Below are 18,790 nucleotides of genomic sequence, written 5' to 3' on the forward strand. Positions count from 1 at the left end.
AATCCAGGGAAGGATGATATAGTTGATGTTAAATTAGCATTTGCTAAATGACATTCGTGTTACCCCAATACATATAAATTCTTTTTTCTTCCTACTTGGAGATGACAGTACAGTTTTCACAGACCTTTCTCTTGCCTGACCTTATACTTGACAGTGATGGAAAAAGGATGCATAATAATATTGGGCCAGAACCTTCCCTGCCCACAGCTACTATAGCACATTTCCGGGAGCAAAGGCAAGCTGGTCCTCAGGGTGTGTGATTTTCTACTTCCAGGGAGATAAATATCTGAATGGCAAGCTAAGTTGATTTATCTTGCTAAGACAGAAAATATCCTACATAAGTAAATTAACCAACATTACTCTTTAGTTATGTAAATAATTCGGGATGTGTTCAGAGTATGGAAGATGGGGCTGAAGAAAAAAAAATGTGTGTAAGCAAATCAATAATTATGAGTTGATACTAATGATCACTCAAGGTAGGTCAAGTCATTTTAGTAGGAAAAGCTCTATCAGATAAGTCTGGAAAGTAAAAATGCAAACTTAGGGGAATTGGCTCATTCAAAGAAGAATTACCTGTCTTTTAGAGAATAGATGAGAGAACAGAAAGACCTAGAAAGGAGTGGGCCTTTCTAATCATCTTTCCAGTATTCAAACGATTAAAGGGTAAGAGTATTCTTCATTTCTATCAGTTTACAAAGCTGAAGCTTGTATCTGGCAAATGGCCTGCTGGTTTCTCTCTGGACTGTCTCCCTTGAGGAAAACTGAGGCAAGCGATGTGTCTTGTCCTCTCCCGCAAGAGTGGAAAGTCTGAGGTCCATGTAGCTGTGTGAAAGTCAAGTAGGACGCAAAATTACCAATGTGTTCCTTTGAAGATTATGAGGTCTTCTAGAATCACCTATTAAAAGACAGATAACCCTGGAATCGGAGTACTTTATTAAGGATTAAGGACATTTGGCAGCAATAGAAGATCTGAGGTGTGGGAGTGGGAGATTCTCAGCACCCTCAGGATGGTGAACGGGACTGGACGGGGTGGCAGAGGTCTCCAAATTTAGCTGTGTAAGTTCACCTCCTCTTTGTTCCACCTATGGCCTCGGGTGAAAAGCTACATTTTCCACCCAACCACCCTAAGTCTAAGTCTGTATGTGTGTGTGTTTTATGCAGATTGCACATTAATTCTGGCATAATCAGAACTGCATAGCATACAATGCTGACATCACCATGCCCAATTTGCCTGGAGTTTCCTGGGAAAATTTTGTTTCACGTAGACATTTTATTGAGTTTCTTGGACACAAAGGAAGAACCAAAGTTAACTGCCCTTGATATCCTTCTCACAGAATTTCTGGAGCTAGCTTCATGGACATTATATGTTCCCCAAGGCATTATGACTGTTCATATCACCCGTATTTTATAAGTAGGAAGGACAGTAAAATCAATTTCTGAACCAAGGCCTGCATCCAGGACCTGGCTCCCACATACTGTGATTTAATTAAGAAGACATTGAAAACAAACACACTGACACAAAAACTAAATTAACCCTAAACTGACTTACAGATCGCTTATCAGATGCTTAATTTCATTTCCAATGTGATTTGGAAAGACCAAATGCAAGCCTGTGTGGGTCATTCATTAAAACCTAAGTCACTACAATGCAAATGCCTCATCATCTTAGGGTATTTAATCTGTACCCACGTCTCCCTCAGACATTCCAGAATTGAATAAGCTGGCCACACCCTGATTCTACCCCTCCAGAATCTCTCTGCTTATCATGTGCAGGGAAACATTATAAACAACATATGCTTCTATTTCTTCCTTTCCTTAGTGAAATCACGTAACAATGTTCTTTGGAAAAATAGAACTGACTGATGCCTCAGCACTAGAATAACTCTCAGCTGCTTCCCACATTTGGCTAAAAGGCTTTTAATGTTTATTAAAGAATATAAACATTTGTGAAATTTGAGAAAGTAGGCTTCACAAAGAGACAGAAGGCAAATAGTACTATTCAGGGATGGCCTTAATGCCAAGTGCATCAAAGTAAGTGCACCTGATTTAATGGTTGTAGAAACTCATGGCTAAGAGGGTCCTGACTTGGCATAACATGAACAGCAACTTCAAAGCATCCTTAAAACAAACAAACAAAAAGCATCCTTGAATTGAGTTGACCTAAGATGTCTGAGAAGATATAGATCTCAGGATCAGGGATGAGGGGGAGGTGGTAAAATAATTCCCTGAGATGGGGAGCTACTCCAGAAAGTCCTCTTTATTCCCTAAGAGCCTCCGAGGCACATGTGAACCTGTGAATATCTACAACAGCTTCCGGCCTCAGCCAGGCTTTGCTTTTGTAAAGGCAGGTGCCCTGGGCCAGAAAGGATGAGACTGGACCTCACACCAAGTCAGGAAATCTATTCTTCCCTTTGATCCCCTGCTCTTGCCTCAGTTCTTGAAGTCCTGGCATGGACACTATTGTCCTACTTTCACTAGCAAAGTGAAATTCTTTGCCCCAAAAGTCAGATGAATCCATCTTGATAAGTACAATTCAGCTAGGCTAATTTTAGGTAAAGAGCCCTTTACAACTGTAAAAGATATTTTAAATTACTTCAGGGGCACCTGGGTGGCTCAGTTGGTTAAGCGTCTGAGTCTTGATTTCTGCTCAGGTCATGATCTCACAGTTCAGGAGATCGAGCCCTGTGGTGGGTTCTGTGCTGACAGAGCCTGTCTCCCTGTCTCTCTTCTCCCCCTCCCTTACTCCCCCACTCATGCTCTCTCTGTCTCTCTCTCAAAAATAAATAAACTTTAAAAAATAAATATCTTAAACCATTATAATCTAATTATTGTAACTCCACTGTCACTTTTGTGACTTACTCAAAGGTCCCTACTTAGCATTTGGGGAAATAGGGACAAAGAGCATTGAAGCAACTCGACCTCCAGGTCTTGCCACACAGAACTGGAGGTCGAGCTGGGATCCCCTGATTCTGTATTTGTCCTCTTGCAGGAACAAGATGTGCAAATAAGTTGGACCTTGGAGATGATTAACCCATCATCTTGTAAAAGAAGACACCGAAAGCAGACACGAACTGCTGCCCAAGGTCAATGTTAGTCATTACAGTCAGAACAACTGGGGTTTAGTAAACCTACCATCTGGCACCCGGGCCACTCTGAGCAGCACCTTACATTGAAAAGAGCAACAATGCTGTGGGGAACTGAGAACCTCTTATCTCAGTGTTTCCAGTGGTTTCTTTCTGGAGCCGTGGCGCTCACAACCACCAACTCTGAATGAGGTCGCCCAGGAAGCCCTATTTCTGCATAGCTGCTATACCTCATAAACAGGCTAATAAAAGATCAAGTTTCCTCGCTTGTAAGTGAAATCATAACTTCTCAGGGTGGCAAGGAAACTGTTTAAAACTTTGAGTGCCTGTGGAGAGACGAGGAAAGGGGGATAGATAATCGAGGAGGCTTTGGGGGATGGAAAGATCGGGAACAAGATCCTGAACCCATCCTATAGGAAGTGGGGGTTCATGGGTCAGGGACAAGGGTATGTGGTGGTGGAAGAGGAGAGGGACGTCTGGGGATAAGTAGGTCCCAGGAGGGGAAACAAAGAAAACACTTAGTTCGCAGTTGGACAGACCTGCTCAGATTGAGGTGCATTAAAAAGATCGTTTTGTTTTTAAGATTAGATTGAAAGGCATTTCAAAAACTCATCTACATTGTATTAAAACTTTGCTGTATTTGAGACTTAGAAAATCATGGTTTTGTGTCCCATTTCATTCGCAAACCATTTGAATAATAAAGCATGCCATAAAAGGGTTCTGCTATCAACTACACATGAAGGAAACATTACTCTCTGCGGCACCTGGATGGCTCAGTTGGTTAACCATGTGACTCTTGATCTGAGCTCAGGTTATGATCTCACAGTTAGTGAGTTCGAGCCCCACATCGGGCTCTGCACTGACAGTGTGGAGCCCGCTTGGGATTCTCTCTCTGCCTGTCCTTCACCCGCTTGCTCGCTCTCTGTCTCTCAAAATAAACTTAAAAAACAAACAAACAAACAAACAAACAAACATTACTTACTACTTTTTAATACAAAAAAAAAAGTCTTTGAGATTATGTTTGGAAATAAGCCACTTGATGAAAAAAAAAAAAAATCCCATGACCCTCATAAAAATCAGTCAGTCCAAACTGTTTATTGATAACGTTTCTGCAATTTGCCCTCATTAACACCGGTTAACTATTTGATTAATATCAACTTTAGACTCAGATTGAGCTGCTGAAGGGGCAAACACCAAGGAATCCACTGCCATTCAGAAGCCCTGGAGGTGGGGAGGGAAAGCAATGCAGTTGGAATCAGCACCTGAAATACTAGCACTTGAAGAAGGCCTGGTCACAGAGAAAGGCAGGGCCAGGGCGAGCCTCCCGTCCTGAGAACTCTGATAGGCTACACTCTGCTGTCACCTCCCCTGACCTGCAGCCTCTGGCTGCGTGACCCCAGCTCCCTTGCCAGCTCTTTCTGTTTCTGGCGGGACTGTGGCCGGCGGCCTCCTACTCTGGCTTGAGCCAGGCTGGTCCTGGTCCACTAGTATGGTCTCCCACTGCCTGTGGCCCTGGCTGTCCCATCCAGCCTCTTGTCCTCCCTGACTCTCTTGGGAATGAAAAACAGAGGCATACTAAAAGCCTGCCGACCATATACCCTGGGAGGTTTGTTGTTGTTGTTGTTGTTGTTGTTGTTGTTGTTGTTTTTTAATTAATAAACATATCTCCATCACAAAGGACCCGGTAGCATAAAATCATTAACTACTCTGTAATAAGATCCAATATATGTGTCTACTATCTTCCTTTATGAATCCATTTGCATATTCAAGAGTTTGAAGCAAGATGACATGAAATAAAATCCAATAGGTGTAGCCACACTAAATAGAAGAGAAAGAGATCTAAACACACAAGGCAATGAACATTTCTAGTAACAGATCACAAATGGCAGAAACTTACAGAAGGCTACAGCTTGTGCCAAACATTAATTTTTCTTAGGTTAATGTAAGACTATGTGGTGATTCTGTGTTAATAATAGCTCAGAAGCTCAGGACTTCTTATCTTACTATCAAGCTAGAACTAGCTTAGTGGTGGACCAAGTGTGTGGAATCACCGACTGATGCCAGACACGATGGATTTCCAATTAAGATGTGAGCGGGTGTGTGCAAAACCATCTGGGGATTTGAAGAACAGCTCATGCTGAGTTTTCATATATGCCCTAGTTTTCTGACAAAGATTTATTTTTCTGCCTTTTTTTTTTCATTTTTTCATAGAATGAGCAAGTTCCATTAAAAAAAAAACACTGTACATTTTTTTAAAAGTTTCACTGTGTTAAATATCTCATGTAAGTAGAAGCATGCAATATTTAACCCACAACTCATTTATTACTTAGCACAATGTCCTCCAGGTTCATCCGTGTCATTGCAAATGGCAAGGTTTCCTTCTTTTTAAAGGCTGAATGATATTCTATTGTATCTATCTACCACATTTTCTTTGCCCATTAATTATCCATCACTGGAAATTTGAATTGTTTCCATATCTTGGCATTATTATTATGAATAATTGGCATCCATTATTATGAATAATTCTGTAATGAACATGAAAAGGTGGATATCTCTTTAAGATCCTGATTTCGGTTTTTGGATATATACCCAAAAGTGGTTGCCAGGGGCTGGGGGAGGGGGAAGAGGGAGCTGCGATCTAACCAGTATATGCTTATAGTTACACAAGATGAGTAAATTCAAAAGATCTGCTGTGCAACACCATGCCTACAGCTGATAGTACTTTTCAGACAGAAAACAGCAACAACAAAAAATCTATCTTGCAACTACACACTTCATTCAGTCCTGAGGACAGTGTTACAACTGAGAGTTATAATAACATTCTGTGGCATATAAGAAACAGTGGACATGTTCAGACGATTCTGTTTAAGAACACAAAAGCATGTGTATGTATCAACATTTCCATCTTAAATGGTTAAAACAAAACAAAAACTACAACCAAATCATTTTCAAGCTGAGAAGGGTAACAGTTGGTGACTTTTATTACTTGACTTTTTAGAATATTTAATTCCCAGAGGTTCCTGGATAGTCAAGTTTTTAGTGGAAATTTATAATAGACTTTTCTCCAAACAGAACTAATACTGCTTACAGCATTTGGTTAATCAACTTAGATTGACACAGATCCCTGGGGACACTCTCAATTTAAAGTCAAAATCACCTGGGGACACTGGGTGGCTCAGTCAGTTAAGCATCTGACTTCGGCTCAGATCATAATCTCATGGTCCATGAGTTGGAGCCCCATGTCAGGCTCTATGCTGACAGCTCAGAGCCTGGAGCCTGCTTCAGACTCTGTGTCTCCTTCTCTCTCTACCCCTCCCCCATGTACACTCTCTCAGAATAAATAAACATTAAAAAAATTTTAAGTGAATATCACTTAATTAATTCACCTCAATTTCTGCACAAAGAGCTAAACAAACAAACAAAAACAAACAAACAAAAAAACAGTCTACTTATTTACAATAAGGAACCCATCTGTCTTCCTAAATTATAGAGTCATCTATTCTTTGGAGTTCACTTAACAGTCTTCATATATGAGTGCATCAAAAATGCCAGACTATGACTGTTCCTTTACAAGGACAAGCATCAGGCAAAATTTATCTTCTGTTGGATCATTCCTATATTCTTTTTAATATACCTAACAAAAAATAAAGCTTAGAAACAAGTTCAGAATTTTTGCATCATTTCTGATTTAGTCATCTTGATTTAATAGGGAGCTATAGGCTAAGCTTTGTCATTTTAATATAAGTAGCAGATTTTCAATGTGGATGCAAAGTTTATCAGAAAACTACCTGCAAAAATAAGAGTGGATAGTAACCGATTGGTTAATTCATTCCTAAATGGAATCAGTAATTTGGCACAGTTAATAAACTGGTGTATTAATAAGATGCATACTCTCTTGACAAAGCAAATAAGGAATACATCCTTATAGAAATCACAGTAATGGTTTCATAGACCAGCTTAACTTATTGACTAGTGACAGTAAAATTAATAATAATTATTATTATTTAATTGTATAATGTATAATATAGTTATATGTAATATATATCATTGTAATATTATAAAATTATATAATTAAATAATAATAATAATTACATATCTACTGATCAATCTCAATGATACCCAAACCCAAACTGTCATTTTGGTGTCCAGTCAATGCTATCTAACCTCATTTTGATGAGTGAATTCAACATTAACAACACACTGAGTTCTCTGGGGTATTTCTTTTGTGACTGCCTACTCCAGGCAGGCCCATCGGGATATAGTGTGCCCAAAAAAGAACTACCCCACAGGCCTGCGTATGGATCTTTGGAAACTACACTGATAGATATGCACGATACACCTTTGTCAATCGTAATGTAGGATCTTTAACAGACCATTTGTTTTATTAACTGTTGCCTCCCGCCCACCCCCCCCAAAAGGATAACTACTTCAAAGTCATTTTTGGCCGATAACTCTGTCTTTAAACTATCATTAAGAATCAATATAGCATGACATCTTGTCCACTGACCTCAATGTACACTTGACAAGTAGTCTGTTTTGGAGGCTAGGTCAGAGAGCAGTTCAAAATTTGGTAATATAAGAATTGAGTGCATTTTAAGAATCTTATAATGTTGGGACTGGCGTTCAGGTACGTTGATTTATAATTTTGTCAACTAAGGTAACTGTCAAATTATCTGGAAGAGAAATTTGGGGCTTTTGAACTCCTTGTTATTATTATTTCTAAGGATAATCTTGGTTTGGCCTATGGAAATATCCTCTTCACCTCCAACACGAAGTGGAATGGCTTCAAGAAAATGTCTTTAAGTTCTTTATTTTTGACCAAGTTATCCATTCTTACCCTAGCTCTTCCCTGCAGGAGCCATATGAATGTGTCCTTAATTGGCAACATAGAAGAGTTGCCAACTACTTGCCAGAGATACATTCTTGAATTCTTCGTTACTCAAGTGTCTATTAAAAGCTCAACTAGGAGAAACAATGTCTGTCCGTGGATGATTTTGCAAAGATACACATTTCATTCATTCCTTTATATTTTGTTCTCACTGTAATCCCAACATGTATGTCAGGCAAGTAGTAAGTACTTCACAGTATTTGTTAATTGAATGAATGCATGAGATCTATCACTGGATTAACTCACTTAAGAGCTAAGAGATGAAAAAAATAAAATAAAAAGAGCTTAGAGATGTATTTCCAGAATATATTGTTTTATCCCCTGCAAAATTGTTCCTGAGTTGTATTTGGTATGATGCCCTGGGATTGTACTGAGAATTTCTCTCTCAACCCTCCTGTGGAACTCATGTTACTAGAATACACACTCTCTGTTTCATGAAAACCTCAGTAATATTTATTTTCTCATCCTCATATAACAGTCTTGCTCATCTTGAGAAATGAATTTGTTTTTATTTTATGGATATCATGAATTGTGTTTCCAATCAGTTTCCCTTTTCCCATTCCCTGCCATAAAGAAAAATCTGTAACTGAAAATGCCAATACGATTGCATTTTTCAATTAATTCATTTCTACTTTTATTTTTTGCCTCCATGTTTGTGTTTCATTTCTTACCTTCATATTATTTGTAACTTATGATTTATTAGCATTGGATTGATAGTTGATTATGTATTTTATATATCCCTTTAAGTGATTTCAAATCCTTTTTGTAATAAAATAAGTTATTAGCAAATGAAATATTTAATCCATCAGTTAAATTAAAGATTAAGTTTACTGTATAGAAGAATTTGGCAGTTCATAATCTCTGGTTTTAGAAGTCACTGAGACAAGACAATCTTGTGGAGTATATTTGCTGTTTGTTCTACCAACAACCTACCGCCTTCTTCTGGAAAAAGCAACTCAATCTTCTGGAAATAGCTTTTCTTTCCACTGCATTCATACTGTTGTCTAACCAACTCTGCCTCTGAGGAAGTGTTGGGTGCTCCAGGTCACCAAACTGCCCAGCTCAGGCCTTTCTTTGGTTGTTTCTTGGGGCCAGGAGTGTAGTACGGGTGAGACAGTCCTATCCTATGATGGAATTGAGATGTTAAACTTGGGGACTGCGAGTGATCACATTTCCTGCCTCACGGAGAAAGCCTAGTTTCCTGTGAGAAAAAGCTGGCACAGAGCAAATAGCAAGCATGACAGAGAGAATAAGTAAGACAGAGGAGAGATCTGGAAACAGAAATTCCTGGTTCTGTCCTTTCCTGAGACCCAACTGATTCCTGGTTCTATCCTTTCCTGAGAACCAATGGAATCTTTGCTTTTCATGTGGTTTGGATGTTCATGCCTTCTTTACATTTGTAAGATGACTAATTCTTTTTCTTTTTTCTATGTTGGTTCGAAGTGGGTTTCTGTCACTTTCAAGCAAGAGTCCTTGCTGATGTATGTTGCTTCCAAGCTTTGTTGTGTGGAATCTTGTGCATCAACTTGCTTACAAAGAAAAGCTTTTGTTCTAGTCCTAGTCAGCCCCACAGCCTTCCTTTGCACAAGGATGTGACTTACTCTTCATTTTGCAAGGTGTATATCTGGCTCTAATTTTCATTTAGAAGAAATTCAGCTATGTCTCTTATAGATCTGGTTTGGAAAACATCTGAATTTTCTTCTGCAAGATACCAGTATCACAGGTATTTTTCAGCAAACTCAAACTCAGATTGTTTGCACTCCTGATTGTGTCAAAAGTTGGACTCAGACAGTGGTGAATAGAGATGTAGGGACACAATAGCATTTTTCAGATTGTTCTGCTTCTATCTCTATATCAAGTCAACAGAATTGTACATGCTGGGGTGGGTAAAGTGAAAAGAACATGGGCTTTTTAGATCAGGCAGACCTGGATCCATGTCTTAGCTATACAACTTGGCCAAGTTCCCCAGTCTTTCTCAAGTCTCTCTTAGGTAACTTGTGGAAGATCTATAGCATCTACCCATAATGCTGTTGGAGAAAACGTATGCATGGCCCTAGTGCAGTGTCAAGATGTAACAAGTGGGAGCTATTATCACTCTGTTGCCTGCCCATAGAAGGACCTTTTGAGAGCTTTAACAATTTACCTTCAGCTTTCATAACACACGCTGTATGTATGTATCTGCATCCTCTGCATAATTATTACTTATGTCCCTTTGTGGAAATATCCTTAAAGTATATCCCTCTTGGGATTTTGCCCTACAGGAAAAATAAAGACATTTCTGAATTGCTGATTTCTTTTGTATCTAGTGATAGAAACTGTGTGGATTCTTCTTGTTCAGCTTCCCCCATCGTTTTTTTTTTTTTTTTCTTTCCTTTCCCCCTCCTTGTCTAGTGACAATAGAGCTAAACTGAATGCTCAACTGCATAAAACTAGGTTAAACTATCTACTTATTATCTCCTTAACTACTTAACATTTATTAATTGATTCTTTTAGCGATCATATTTTATGGTTATCTTTTATATAAATAAGCATTCTCAATTTCTTTCCCGGAGTAGGCAGCAGAGTATGAACAATAAATGCAACAAGGCTCACACTAGCTTAGTTCCTCAGATGGAGAATGGCCGGGTCAGGCATACAAGGGTAGTAGCCTTGTGTCTGACACTTGTTGGACGCTGTGCTCCAGCCTCCCTAAAGATGAGCCTGAAGGCAGTAACTCCATGCTGAGGCTTCTGTTCTCACTTCTGGTAGGGTTTTGTGAGAGACACCCCTGTCTTTCAGACCCCATATTCCGCACAGCCCATTGCCTGTTATCTGTGAAAAAGAACCATGAGGTCCATACTTCCTCAACTGGAGGGGCACCTGGGTGGCTCAGTCAGTTAAGAGTCCGACTTTGTCTCAGGTCGTGATCTTGCAGTTTGTGAGTTCGAGCTCCTCGACCGGCTCTGTGCTGACAGCTCAGAGCCTGGATCCCGCCTCAGATTTGGTGTCTCCCTCTCTCTCTGTCCTGCCCCAAGCCTGTTCTCTCTCTCTCTCAAAACTAAACCAACATTAAAATATATATATATATATATATATATATATATATATATATATTTCCTTAACTTGATACAGTGTTCACTGCTGAAGGCAACACCAGACAAAAGGCCGTTTCTAGAGCTGAAAACATTGCAGAGGGACAGCTTCCTTTCTTGGTTTCTGGTCTCTTTCACAACCTTGACAGTTAGGGGATTGTTTAACTTGTGAAATGCCTTTTATACAATCTGTTCTGGAAGGCATTTTGTTTATGGGTCTGATACTGTGCCAGCTTTCACAATTCCCTTCTTTTTCTTTTCTTTCTTTGTTTCTTTTTTGTTTCCTCTCTTTCTCACATCTAACATGAAATACAGGTTGTCCTCTGTCTTTGCAGCCTTTTCTCCCCCTTCCCACCATGCCCGTGTCTCAAAGTTATCTATAAGAACAGTAAGAGGGCGGAGGGCGGAGGGCGGGGGGCACCTGAGTGGCTCAGTGGGTTAAGCCTCCGACCTTTGATTTCAGCTCAGGTCATGATCTCATGGTTCGTGAGTTCGAGCCCCATGTTGAACTCCGTTCAATGGCTCAGAACCCGTTTGGGATTCTCTCTCTGCCCCTCCCCTGCTCATGCACTCTCTTTCTGTCTCTCAAAATTAATAAATAAACTTAAATTTAAAAACTTTCAAGAAAAAGAATAGATTAGGTAAACATTCATTTAACAGTAATGAAATAAAGTGTTTTCCTTTAAATTATGTATCAGGACATGTTTGTCAATATTTTATTGAAAGTTCCTCATGTAAAGAAAGTTATGAATGATCCTAAGAATTTTCAGCAGTAAGCTAGTGGGTTTTGGTTGTATAGAACAATGTATAAGTCTCAGAAACAGACACTAGCCTGTTAATTTAGGCAGTTCCCAAAATGTCAGGATGACAGGTATTTCAGGCTGGGTTACTGATTGTAATTCTAATTGTCAAGCAGAGAGATGCTCCCTTTTCCTGGGATCTGAAGCCATCAGGATAATGGAGCCTTGAGTGGCCAGGTGCCATGTTTGCCAACCCTTAGAAAGAGCCTAGGAACAAAGACAACAGAGGAAGGAACATTGAGAGACAGAAACACGTGGTCTCCTGTAGCTGCTCACAGTGGACTGTCCAGTTAAGACGATAGATCAGGGGCGCCTGGGTGGCTCAGTCGGTTAAGCGTCCGACTTCAGCTCAGGTCACGATCTCGCGGTCCTTGAGTTCGAGCCCCGCGTTGGCTCTGTGCTGACAGCTCAGAGCCTGGAGCCTGCTTCCGATTCTGTGTCTCCCTCTCTCTGCCCCTCCCCTGTTCATGCTCTGTCTCTCTCTGTCTCAAAAATAAGTAAACATTAAAAAAAAAAAATTTAAAAAGACGATAAATCAATTCCCTCCCCCCGGCTTTTTTTTTTTTTTTTTTTTTTTTTTTTTTTTTTTTTTTTACTTAACATGGTTGAAGATTGATTTCTAGCCTAACTTTGAGAAAGTTCCAACATGCCCATTACTTTTTACTTGAAGTGCAGTATCCCACACTCACATTTGTTTAAAAAAATTTTTTTTCAACGTTTATTTATTTTTGGGACAGAGAGAGACAGAGCATGACCGGGGGAGGGGCAGAGAGAGAGGGAGACACAGAATCGGAAACAGGCTCCAGGCTCTGAGCCATCAGCCCAGAGCCCGACGCGGGGCTCGAACTCACGGACCGCGAGATCGTGACCTGGCTGAAGTCGGACGTTTAACCCACTGCGCCACCCAGGCGCCCCATGCCCATTACTTTTTAATTGAAGTGCAGTATCCCACACTCACATTTGTTTTAAAACAGAACTTGATTTTTATTTCTTTTTGCATTTTCAACTCCAAGCCTTTCCTAGATGGGAAGCTTACCAGTTAGCTACTAGGAGAGCTGTGATACATTTGGACTATAATATGGAGTACAGATCACTATAAAAAAAAATCTCAGGGGCACCTGGGTGGCTCAGTCGGTTGAGTGTACGACTTTGACTCAGGTCACGATCTTGAAGTTCATGAATTCAAGCCCCACATCCGGCTTGCTGCTATCAGCAAAGAGCCCACCCACTTCGGATCCTCTGTCCCCCTCTCATTGTCCCTCCCCAGCTTGTGCTCCCTCAAAAAGAAATAAAACATTAAAACTAAATCTCAATTAATCTAGATATCTGGATTTATTTTCTAGATTTTTTTCATTCATTATTTCCAATAGTGTTTTTTCCTTCCAAACATTAAGTCTGTCATTCTTTCTCAGTTAAACTTACCCATGTAGCTTTGCCATTATAACTTGAATTTTCCAGACCTAGTACCTTTAAAAATAGATGCAAGAATCCCAGGATCCTAATTCTGTCGAATGAGTCACTTTTTATTTCTGCCAATGACCCCTAGGGAATCAGTTTAAGATTTAAAAGTCTTGCAAGAGTCATGGATGGATGTCCTAATGGGTTATGCAGAAGGGTGTGGCATCTGCGGTTTAGGAATGAAAAGCAAAAGAGCACCTGCTATTAACATTCCTCTCCCAACCACTTAACCTTTTAGCATCAAGGGAACAGTTTCATGAATGAATATAGAGCAACTTTATTAATTAAATGCCACCAAATCACTTTACTCTGAACCTTAACTTCTTATAGAAATGACAATTCACTTCCTTTTTTTTTAAAAAAAAATTCTTTTATTTTTTTAAAGTTTGTGTATTTATTTTTTGAGAGAGAGAGACAGAGACAGCACCAACTGGGGAGGGGCAGAGAGAAAGGAGAGAGAGAATCCCAAGCAGGCTCCGTACTGTCAGTGCAGAGCCGAGCCATAACCATAACCGTGACCTGAACTGGAATCAAGAGTCGGGCGCTTAACCAACTGAACTACACAGGTGCCCCAAGATTTTATTTTTCAAGTACTCTCCATACCCACTGTAGAGCTCAAACTCACAACCCTGAAATCAAGAGTCGCATGCTTCACCAACTGAGCCAACCAGCTACCCCAGAAATGACTGTCCACTTTCTAAGCATGCTTGTTGTGGAGAATAAATGAAGATTCAATATATATGTGAGAAGTGTTTAGAAATTAAGGCTGAACAAGCATGTCCTTTCATGATCTGGTCCTACTTGCCTGTCCAGTCTTACCTTTCACTATTATCTGCCCTCATCCCTCTAAACCCTACACTTATACCTAAATACTGTCTGATCTCTCTTGCTTCTGCAACCTTTGCAAATACTATTCCTTCTATCCCAGCATTTTCCCCTTTCCCCCAAACCCTCTCAAAACCTGGCTAATCCTCATTCGTTTTTCAGGTTCCAGTTCAGACTCTGCTTTCTAAATGTCCCCAAACTGGATTTAGGGATTTCTTCTATTACAGAGCTTCATATATCATGGGGAGACTCGTCTGTGTTTGTATTTGTCACCTTCACTAGCAGGGTTTTGCAAACATCAAAGGTATTATGTGAAGGATACCTCAACAATTTTCAGATTGGATAATTGTAAGTCTAGAATTTGACTAAAAGAAATGAATGAATACGGCCTGAAGAGTTTCATGTTGAATTTTCCATAAATGGTGTCCCATACCCTCAACTCTTTCTTGTGTAATGATTTGAACCCAGATGAAGAATTTAACTTGAAAATAAGGAATGTAACTGAATAGATGTCATACCTACTATGTTAGTAATATGTCTTTCTAGCTTAGAAAGGGAACACTATTGTATGTGGTCTGCAAAACTGAAAATGTCTATTTTATCCATTAAACACAATGTCTCAGAAGATAGTAATTATATTTAGTCAAATGGGCTAAATTTATATGATCAACATGTGCTTCAAAGTGTGTTTGGGGAGGGATGGGGGAAGCAAGAAGGTTTCTATTGTAATGCAGAAGGTTTTAATGACCCCTGTGGGGGAAAGCCTTGCACTCGATGTTTAAAGGGGAGATCTAAGATTGAAAGGGGCCCGAAGAATTCAATTTTTTTGTTTGTCCTCTTTCTCCAGGGACTCCAACCATACCTGCACGTCTTAAGCACATTTTTGGTTGCACCTGGCTGTTAATTTCCTCTAACTCTAACTTCTGTGTGAATATGGAAAAAAAAATACTGATTAGGTTTTTCTTTATGTTCCAACTTTATACCTTGGAAATATTTATTTTTATTTCTTCTTTTACAATGGAAGAGGAAAGTAAGTGGCTTTGTTAAAACAAGAGTAGATCTTGAACATCCTTGAGACCTGCTTTTTCACAATACAGGTGAAGAAATTGAGGCCCAGAGAGGTCAAGGGCCTCCTCCAAGATGGTCTGAGACCTTTCCCTAGCCCCCTACTTTGGCTTTTGATCAGCTCATGGGACGTTATGTCATCCGGGTCTGTCTTTGAGTTATTTGTGTCTAGCTCATCGTTCCCAAGACTATGTGACCTGACAGTATTTACAGCTTCTCAGGGGCAGTAAGAAGAAGTATGATTTATATTTGTTCTTTGAAAAAGGATTTTACTTTAAAAAAATAAACGAGTAATTTGCGGTTAATATATGATCAATATGAGTAACTTTGTTTTTGTTTTTTTCCCATAAAATGCTAAGAAATGGCTAAAAAGCAATGAAGTCTGTGTGGGTGGTGGCTTAAAAACAGCCTTTAAAGGTATTTTCAAAAGAGGAGTTCAAACAAGTTTAGATCAGTATCTGATTTTTTTAAATAAATGAAGCAATATCTGATTTTTTAAATAAGTAAAGAGAATCTCATTGAGCTTTATAAGTTTTATAATGTGTTCAAAGCATTATGGTTTATCATCAAATATAATCCAACTTTTCACAAGATGGTCTGATTTAATTGAGGTTGAGTTATGCTACAAAGTCACATTTTGAATAGTGGAATGTTCCAGTTGTCTACAATAAGTAAGGAATTAAGAGCATTCTGCATTGACAAATGAATTTAAGATTATTCTTATGATCGGTCTAAGGGTAAACTAGGGGTCATAAATCCTTCCACTAAAGGACGAATTCCGGAATACATTTTTTTCCTCCAAATTTTTGTTTGGGTAAATGGAAAGCATATATTCTTTTTTTTTTTTTTTTTAATTTTTTTTAATGTTTATTTATTTTGGGGACAGAGAGAGACAGAGCATGAATAGGGGAGGGGCAGAGAGAGAGGGAGACACAGAATCCAAAGCAGGCTCCAGGCTCTGAGCCATCAACCCAGAGCCCGACGCGGGGCTCGAACGCACAGACCGTGAGATCATGACCTGAGCTGAAGTCGGACGCTTAACCGACAGCCACCCAGGCGCCCCATGGAAAGCATATATTGTAAGAGACAGTCTAAAGACTCAAAACACTAGTGCTGGATGATAGTGTGTGACCTGGCCTATCTCCAACCATCACAGAGACCTGTGGTGCTGTGGCAGTTTCCATCTCCTGGTCCTTCGAGAGGGGCTGACAGAAATGGACTTACTTGTGTTGGCCCTGACTTTGCTCTCCTCATTTGCCTGTATTTCTACACAATTCATAGCATAACAACAAGCAAATCTGATACTAACCAAGGTGCTTGTGATTATCATGGACCATGTGTCCTTGGTAGCATGAGAAATATAATGTGAGCATCTTCAGAAGCATGAAAAGCAACACAGAACTTTTGCTTTGGTGGTTTTCGTGTGCATATGTACTTGTAGAATATCCGACATCACCGAAGCACAGGTCCAACCATTTTTAAAGAAAAGAATCCCAACTTTGAGTTCAGCAAAAGACTAACAATCTGGCCTCATCTAATTAGCCTGTCATATTAAATATGATTTTCTTTTGATGGTTAGTTATTGCATTTTCTTAATTGATCTATGTATAAGTTAGAAAGTATTACACTGTTCAAATGATATATATACGACTCTTTTTTGTTTAATATGGTGTGTTGTATCATTTATAGATTTGGGGCACGGGCCTTGGTTAGGGACTCTCTGATAAAATTGTGTCTATGGGAAAATCAGAATAAATTTTCAACATTTCAAAGTAATATGCTTTTTTTTTCTGGAATATTCTTTGCTATGAGTGTAGGGTCTACTTATATTTTAAAGTGCATATCATTATTATGTTCAGAATAACTGATCCGTCTAGTCAAATCAGTGACTGGAAATAGTTAACACCAATCAAGAAACAAAATTATCCCCATTACAAAAGGCAACGTTGGAGGAGTGCCATTGGTTTCACTAAATGAAAGGCATTTGCAATACAAAAGAAGAAACAAACTAATGGTCAACCATGGTAAAGGTCACAGACTAGGAAGCAGCAGGATTCTAGTCAAAATGAGAATATGATAATGTACATTTACAGAATTTGCTTCCAACTGATGCTTCTGCTTCCAAACCAGTACAAAACGTGGAAGTTTTGGTGACGATGGCCAAGCAGCTTTTCTGGCTGTGAATACCATGCTGGGAGAGAACAGCAGCAGGTATTGGAATGACCAGAGAGGGAGAAACTGGTTTTGAATCTTAAGTTGAATTCTCTGTTCTTTCCCAGGGGCAGAAACAAGTATACTTTGCAGTCATGTTAATGGTCTCGAAGGTAGATTTTTGTGTAACGATTGTTAATCTTTAACATTTAGACTTTTTATAACCGAAATTTATATTGTATATTAATGTAACCCCCTGACTATTAACATTATTTCTGGAACAGGTATTTGTTGTTGATGAATGAAAAGTGCACTTGAGGACAGGTATCTGTATTCCTGGCACATAGCACAGACCTTACCAGTCACATAGAGGGTGTGGAACAATTCCTTTTGTGTTTCAGGGCTCAAACTCTTTGTTTGGAATGCATGAGGCGTGGCATTTCTGTCTGAAACAGTATTTTAATGCCTGAGTAAGAGTAATGAAGAAGCAAAGAACATTTTGCTTTTAGTTTCCTGTTTTTTTCCCATCAAACCATTTCTGTGAATGTCTTGGGAAACCCCCTCTTTTATGCAACAAAAGTGTAGGATTATTATTTTTTTTTTTTCTGGAGGATAATCCAAGGCAGAAAACATGTTTTATTAATCTCTGCATTCCCAGTGTCTGTCACATAGTAAGCGTTCAGTTAATTTTGGTTGGATGAATGAATAAGTGAATAAGCCCTAGCTCCGTGTCGTGTTAACTCTCACTAAACTGGCCTTTGGCCCTTTGTTGAGTGACAAGTATGTGCCTGACTCTGTATTGGTGCCAAGGATACAGAGGTGCATACAGCAGGCACACCCCGCCTGAAGTAGGCAGATGTGTGTATGAACACAGTCAAAGCACCATAACTAAAGTGTGAAAGATCTATGGAAGCCCAGGGAAAGGGGGGAGGTTTTCTCAGATGAAGTGCTACTTGTGTTGGGACTTGAAAATAAGGGGGAAAAGGCAGTTTTGATTAAAGTTAACCAGGAATTCTTCAGAATATGTTTAACATAACCAAGACTAGCCATAAAAAGTAGACCTAGGTAAGACCAAGCTCCCAAAGAAATGCACAGGTAAATGTAAATATATTGCAACGTATCTCCCCAGGTTAGGTTATATAACTCCTTTCATAAGAAATAAAGTTTAAGAAACAAAATATTTTGAGGATGAAGCGGACAGTAGCCGGCTGTTGTTTTGCAACAGCCCCCGTTGTTAATAACACAAGGAAGAGGAAGGAGAGCGTTGTGGGTAAAGAAACGGTAAGTGCAAAGGCACTCAGATGTTGAGGGGATGGGAGTTTAGTGTGGCTAGAAGTTTGTTGGAAAAAGTGGCTATTTTAGTCTGCTTCAGCTACCTTGACAAAGTACCATAGACTGGAGGTTTAAATAATTTAAATAACAGAAATTTTTTTCTCACAGTTCTGGAGG

The sequence above is a fragment of the Leopardus geoffroyi genome, chromosome B2 (genome assembly GCF_018350155.1).
Source record: "Leopardus geoffroyi isolate Oge1 chromosome B2, O.geoffroyi_Oge1_pat1.0, whole genome shotgun sequence".
NCBI classification, from domain to species: domain Eukaryota; kingdom Metazoa; phylum Chordata; class Mammalia; order Carnivora; family Felidae; genus Leopardus; species Leopardus geoffroyi.